Here is a 7,853-nt window from a genome sequence, read left to right as displayed (position 1 = left end):
ACAGAAGAGTACATGACCTAGTTGCTCACATGGTATTTGTACAATACATATGTACTATAACTCACATTTAAATAATTAGCCTCACTTGGCAAAGACCATGAACATGTGCAGTGTTCTCTGTGGTGCAGTATTAAGATAGAACTTGCTTTAAATACTTCAAGCTTTTTAGCAGCCATGTGATATGAGGTCATTTACTGCTTCTCCAGCATACGTGATTTATAGACATGATTCATTTAAAATTCCCAATTGTTTTTACAATTTACGAATATAGATTGCAAACTAAAAAAGAAAAAGAAAAAAATGAAAGCCCAAAACTGCCTATCAAATTGTAATTTGGAAGCCAGCAGGCAGGACTGTAAGCAAGCTGTTAACTTTATACCCTGGAGATCTGACACTTACAACAATTTGTAATGAAATTACCAGTGCACAGACTATGAGATCTCCAGCGGAGGGTGTGGTTCAAGCTATTTTCTGTATGCAGGACCTTCAATATAATTACTGAGTGAGCTGTAAGTCTACTATGTGACCTTGAGTATGACTGTGACTATTGGGTAAATGTAATAGCCTGCAAGCGGCAGGCATTGATGGGTTCCCAGTGAGTCTGGCTGATGTTTAAATTAGCAATCATTTAACCACTTAACTGACAATTTTGTTTTACCAAAAACTGCTCAGAAATTGACGCTTGATTTATTTAATAACATTTGAAATTAATTTATAAAATATATTTAAATATATATTTTTTAAATACCTATGGTGTGTGTTGTAAACACGTCTGTATGCCCTAATGCTAGTGGTACCTTAGCTCTGGTTGCTGACTTTGGAAGGAACAGCAGGTTTGCATAACCATTAAACAGCACTTACACATCGGTCTCTCTGTATTGCTTATGCTATTCCAGTCACCTTTCCATACAGGAGTTTCTGGACGTTATCGTACCCAGGTGGCCTAGCCGCCTTTGCCACAGCTCCATAGACTGGCTTGTCTCAGAGGCTGTTATTGCACAAGACTCCTTTGTGTCTTGGAAGTATAGTTGCTGGCACTGGGTTGCTGTTGCTATCACAGTCCATTTTTTATTATGCACAACAAACTTGCCCTCTGCAAACTTGACCATGAATCCTTTGTTTCTAGGATACTTATAGCAATGAGGTTTGTCCCCAAATCTGGTATGAATAACACATTGTGGATGTCTGTGAGTAAGGTTTCACCTCTTCATCTCAGATGCAGAACTATGGGAGACAATGGAGGCGCCTGCCGCCAGGCTCCAGCTCTGAAGGGGCACCTCCTCCATTGTCCACAACATATTCACCCTACTTAGGGCTGTAACTATGTACTCGGAGTGTACCGTCACGGCCGCCCAATACATGGCACCCCTTCCCGGCACCTGAGAAGTCACCATACACTAGTGGAGAGCTCCATGTCAGACTATCAGCTGCTGCCTTCATCTATCTATAGCCTGTCTACATGCGAATTGCTAAATTACAGTGTCAGCGGCTGTGACTCTGGGGGGCACCAAATTATAACTTGCCTCCGGGCGTCTGGGATGAACTTACGCCACTGCTCAGATGCACCATGATTGTCCTCACTTTTTTGGCTGTAATGACTTTGTCTGCAACCTCTCTGACTGTTATAGGATCACACATGCTTAACGATGTAAACCATTCTTAATTGCAAATGGAATGTCTTGTAGTTCCCGAGACCATGCAATCCCTCCTTTGTCTGTCAGTTACATTTAAAGCTGACTTGTTCCTTTTATCATGCTTTTTATGTATGCCACTTGTATCTTTCAGTGTGCAATCAGACCCTAGTAAAATATGAAACACTTGTCCTTTGTGTGTAAAGCAGAACTCTCAGCATTTGTCTCAACTGATAGTTAAGCTCTCACAATCTCTGCTGATGGCTTACACACGGTACGATCTGTACCACCAACGACTTGAAAGATATCTTTCAAAGATATAGTTCGTAGATATCATTCACAGATCGTTCAAAGATACAGTATCTTTCAGTGAGTCATCCTGCCACATCTCTGAACAGGGAAAACTGACGATATCGTCCAAGTTGACCTGCATGCATGGACGATGAAAGATATCTTTATCGTCCATGTGGGAACGCGCATCGTTGGTCATTGGTCGATCATTCACTGCCTAAAAATGAACGATGGATGATATATTGTTCAATTATATCGTTATCATTCATATTGCTCAGGAAAATCAACCCATGTGTATGCAGCATTAATCATATTGGATTCAAAAGCCACTACCAAGAAAACAAATTCAGGCATTAGATTTGCAGCACTGCCACCACAATCTCTTCCTCATCTACCTACAAATGTTAATTGTTGAGATATGGATAACATCTTGCCAATGAACTCATTCATGTCTTTGCATGCACTCAGTTTATTACCATACAGTATATGCCTCAGGTTTATTCTGTTGACATGTAGTTAAATGGTTAAATGCATGCTGTTTATTTATGCATGACTCATCAGCCACTATAACATCACATGCCTGTGTTATTGTGCATGACTCATCAGCCACAATGATGTTAAATGTCAGGCTTATTAGATGGCAAGTGCAAGATTTGTTTACTTGGATCCATAAAAGGGTCTGCATGTGCTCAAGTCTGTCACTGTGTTATTGGAGCATCACAGTGCTGTACAGCTATATACTGTAGTAGCCCAAGAGAGATTGATACCTTATCAATAAGTGTTTAACTTCTATCACCTGTATCTTGTTATCTTCCATAAAACTTACTCTATTTTGGATTCAATGTGTGAATTAACTTCCTTGCTCACATCCGCTATGCACCTACAAAGTTGTCTTTATATGCTGTTTGCAGGGCTATCCAGATATAATATGCATTGCTGACGCTTTCCTTTGAATATGGAATATATATGCTGCTCCACAGCTAGGCGAATAGTTCCCATGGCTCTATCCACTTCATCAGGATTTGGATTGTTATCTGGTTTATTTGTCTTCCAGAACTTTTCTTGCTTCAGTTGCATCTCCATAGCGTAATTCCATGTGGAGTAGCTCCCTGAACCTCTTAGCTTGATGAAGGTCATTCTTGTAGCTGCACTGTGCATTTTCTCTGGGCTGATCCAGAATGCAGGAACTTTCTGTTTATTTCACACTCAGGTGCCTGAGTCTATAACCTATTGGGCGGGACCTGGGTGGTCACAATAGGTGTCAAGTGGAATATAAAAGTGGATGTAATGCCAGACAGATGTCCTTAAGCAGGTTTACAGTTTTATTGGTAAAAGCAGTATACATCGGCAATGCAGGAGTTAACAGTGGTAACAGCAGTAACACAGTGATGTCTGTGGTAGCGGTTATACTCAAGGTTACAGCAGTGATCACACAGGGTAACAGTGGTATATGCAGAGTAACACCTGAGAAAAGCTAAGTACTGTGCATCTGCACAGTACTGTGACACACTACACAGTAGCGTGCATCAGACCGCATATACGCTGGGATGGAGGGTGCAGCTACTACAGGCTCTGGGTCCTAGTGCCCAAAGTGTATAACAGAGAACAGACAGTGCCAATGCGCACTACTCTCCAATATCACAAGTAATTCATCACACATCCTTGGGCACATAGCCACTCATATAGCCATCAGTGTACTGAAGAGTACTATAGTACTATCTCTGGCTCTCTGCTCCTGGTCACCTTGCTTCCTTATGCACACCCTGTTACGAGCACTGTTCTGCTGGGGCAGAAGAATGTATAGACGCTTACTTTGTTGTTGCTCTGAGTTATACATTCTGCAAGCTGGCTTTTTTCACCCTTATTTCATTCACATTATAGAACAAATACATTTTAAACAAACCTTTCTAATATAATTAGAAAACAAATAAAAATGTCTCATTTAGAAATATCTCTGCTTTTGTGAAAGATAAAATATGAATGAACAATTGCGAAGTGTGAATCAAAAAGGCTTCTTGCTTTTTAAAGATTTTAAGCCTATTACCTGGTCAGCGAAAACTAGATACATGGTCAATAATATGGGATTACAGTTGTGAAATGGATGTTAAGGACATGAAAAAGTATGGAAGGAAATGTATTTTAGAATGACTTTATCTGCATATCATGAAACCCACACAGAGGTGTAGCTGGCAAATTCATTGGCTGAAATTCATTTCCATATTGCTCGGTTAGTACAGATTTTATAACACTGACACTACATGACACAAATGCTATACAAAGTATATTTCTCAGCTGGAAGAAGGCTTCTACTGACTAAGTCAGGGGTGGGGAACCTTTTTTCTGCCGAGGGCCATTTTGATATATATAACATTATTTGCGGGCCTGGTGCAGGCCACGCCTCCTCCATGTGACATCACACTGGGACGGGGTCATAATTTCCGGTGATCTCAGCAATGCCCGGAGCATCCTCGGGTAATGTTGTGACCATCTGAAGCGCCCTAAGGATGCTCCAGGCAGCACTGCTGAATAGATTCTGGCTGCAGGGTGCCATTCTAGGCACCCTGCTAGCCAGATGAGGCTAGCAGAAGAAAAATCTGAGGGCCAGACCAAATGATTCCGCAGGCCTTATACAGCCCCCCGGTTCTGAGGTTCCCCATCCCTGGATTAAGCCCACTTACCTTGATCAAGGATTCTGACTAAGGGTCGGATTCAGAGATGTACACTAATGCCGCAGCAGCGGCTGTGTGCAAATATCAGTATTGAGATGCCCACCAGTGGGAGTGGCTTTGCAAATCGAAGCAACTGCATGAAAAGCATCTCAGCCACAGATCAGTTGATTATTGGATAATCAGACTTCTGAGTAACCCTATAGTCACACAAAATAGCCGCCATAGAAGCCATTTTTACTGTGTACGCAATTGTGTCACAGGCAGAGTCACGCCCCGAAAATGATCGCGACAAGCCCAATTTTGAGTCACCACCTCTCCGTTGCTGCCCACAAACAGTCCGTGCAAATAGGGTTCTAGACAATGTACGTGCTAAATAGCATGTGGCACCCATACTATAACCTTGCTTGTGGCAGCAGGTACAGTAACTGCAAGCAATACACTCACTTCAAGCCACCCAGACACCAGGGGCTGCTGCTCTTCCTTGTGATGAGTACAGAGAGTTGGCCTAATTTGCTTATGTCTCTATTTGCTTTAGGACAGATCAAATTACTGCTATTTGAAATGTGACTTTTACTCCCTCCAGAGAACCTGTAACATTCTGTAACACTGTATTACTCTGCTGGAGGCTGTGCTGACTATTTATATTTTATTTATTTATGGCCTAAAGTGCTGGGTGTCACTTTTTCTGGCTGCTTGATTTTCTCATTCCATGCTCATCTGCTCTTATTAACTTCAATCCATAGAATAAATGGGATATAATGCCCAGGGGCTGAAAGTTTCATCAGACGGTCTTTGATAAAGAAGGGAGGTGGATTGACTCATGAGAACCCACTGAGTGTTATGTTGTTGTTGTTTTTTTACTTTTCATTTTGCTGACTTGGAAATAAAAATGCGGTAAAAATGAATTTGCAGATAGCAGCTGCAGAGATGCTGGATAGAGCATCCATTCCATAGTGCTTAGATAAAGGTCTGGACAAGGAGCGATAGCTCGCCTTCCAGAAACATGCTTAGAATGTAAACGCCAATGAAACCAGTTGTGGTTTGTTAGCTTGGCTTGAAATTGTATTTGAGCTTTCACAGGCGGCTGCAATTTACAGCAGAGTTGGTGTTAGGAGAGAGTCAATACACAGCAAAAAAAATAAAAAGAGACCGTCTATTTACTATTTATCAGGGTGTTTAGCTCAGATTTATGAGAGCTAGTTAACAATGCTTGTATTCTGAAAGAAGCCTGTCATTGTGCAGCACTTTCCTATTGAAAAGTCTTTCACCACAAGCTTAAGGCAGCAACTAAAGACTTCACTTCCTGATTGCACGGTCACATGATTCAGAGCTTTACCAATGAGAAATTGTAACTTACTCCAAGGTGAAGTTATCAAGTTTTATTTACATTCCCATAGAAATATACTGCTGTTTTCACGGGAAGCAGTCGGGAAGCCGACGGATGTAATTCTGACCGCCGGCTTCCCGACTGTCTAATCCCGGCAAGGCACTAATGACAGGCGTCGAAGTCCCGGGGGGGACTTTGGGTTAGGCTCCCCCGCGGGAGGTTAGGTTTAGGCTAGGGGGAGTTAGGGTTAGGCACCCTGGGAGGAGGTTAGTGTTAGGCACCCCCCCCCCCCCCCGGGGCACTTAGGTTTAGACTGAGGAGAAGGGGGGGTTAGGTTTAGGCACTTGGGGGGGAGGTTAGGGTTAGGCACCCCTAAGGGAGGGTTAGGGTAGAATTAGGTTAGTTAGTACTTACCTTTTGACAATCGGGATTTTCACCCCTGCCGTTTACTGCTGCTGTCTGGATCTGAACTGTCGGCCATGCGGCCGGCAGTAAATCATACTGATTCCGTTTCCGCTGACGTTAGGGCTTGATAAATAGGCTCCTATAATTGAATTGATAATACAAATAGATATGTGCCCCCTTCTGTCTGCTTGAGATGTCTGTGCTGCGGGTTTGCCATCCGTGATCACCATATAAAGCACTTTATTATTTGTCCCATTGTAGGGGACATACCACTATTGGCACAGCATACGGCTGCTCCTTCTCTCTGGCGCCCCCTCACATGCCTTGGCTGAATATTGACTCCTTCTTGCAGGGATCGGGTTGTGCAATGCTTACTGCAGGTATTAGTAATTATAACTGTGTCAGTCTTATGCAAAGTCTGTCCATGTGAAAATGTGAGCACTTTTTTATGTGTGTGCCTGGGTATATGTGTCTGCATTTGTGCATATATAAATGACTGTCTGTATGTATGTATTTGTATATTGGACCTGGCCAGATGACCTCAGTCTTCGTCCCCGGCTCGCTGCGTCCTGCCCTTCGCTCTGTCCGGCCCCACATCCATCTCTACTGTAGGGATGGACATCGGAAGCCGATGGTTAGCAACCATGAATGTTTCTCATGGAAGTACTTTTCCATCAAATACAAGGAATTCAATGATTGCCAGCCAACAGATGCAGCATTCTGATGCCCATCCGATGGCGGTCTGTGAGGGGAGAGCACACACCCCTGCTTTGCATAGCAGAGCAGCGGGTGAGCAGGAGATAGATGCACAGCATCTATCTTAAGCGTAGGGGGAGCCTGGGGCCAGCCCAGCCTCTTAGAGAGTGCTGAGCACGCCAAGGGCTGGCACAACCCGCTCAGCAGATCCTGCACTGCAGGGAGGCGCCAGGCTGGAGAAGCCCTCTGCCTGCAGCTGCTGCTGAGTCTGTTGTTGCTGCCGGCTGCTGTTGCGCTTGGCACAGCTGAGCCTGAGCGGCTCTTCACACATACTCCCACCCCTTGCATTACCCTCTCCTGGTCACGCCCCTCCCCTTCCTCCCCCCTACTCTCTTCCCCGCTGCGCTGAGCCTTATGGTGCATACACACGATCAGATTTTTTCTTCAGATATGGACGATAACGATTTAAAATCGTTCAGTCGTTCATATCTGATGGAAAATCGTTCATATCTGACATGCCTGAACGATGGACGATCAACGATGCGCGTTCCCGTTTGTCAGATAACGATATCTGACATCTGATGGGTTTGCAGTCAGACTTGGACGATTCCATTCATTTTAATGCAGTCAAAAATCGTTCAATCGTTCAAATCGTTCAAAACTTTGGTCAAATCGTCCAAATCGTTTAAATCGTTTAATCGTTCAGTCGTTCATCTGACAAATCTGACAAGTCTGACAAATCTGACCGTGTGTACGCTCCATAACATGGTGTTAAATGACAGCCAGGCAGCTAAACGACTCCTTACCCACACACAGGCTTGGACTGGGTGGAGA

Source organism: Taudactylus pleione, unplaced genomic scaffold (assembly GCF_031769625.1).
Source record: "Taudactylus pleione unplaced genomic scaffold, aTauple2 ptg000556l, whole genome shotgun sequence".
NCBI classification, from domain to species: Eukaryota; Metazoa; Chordata; class Amphibia; order Anura; family Myobatrachidae; genus Taudactylus; species Taudactylus pleione.
This window is presented reverse-complemented; position numbering follows the sequence as displayed.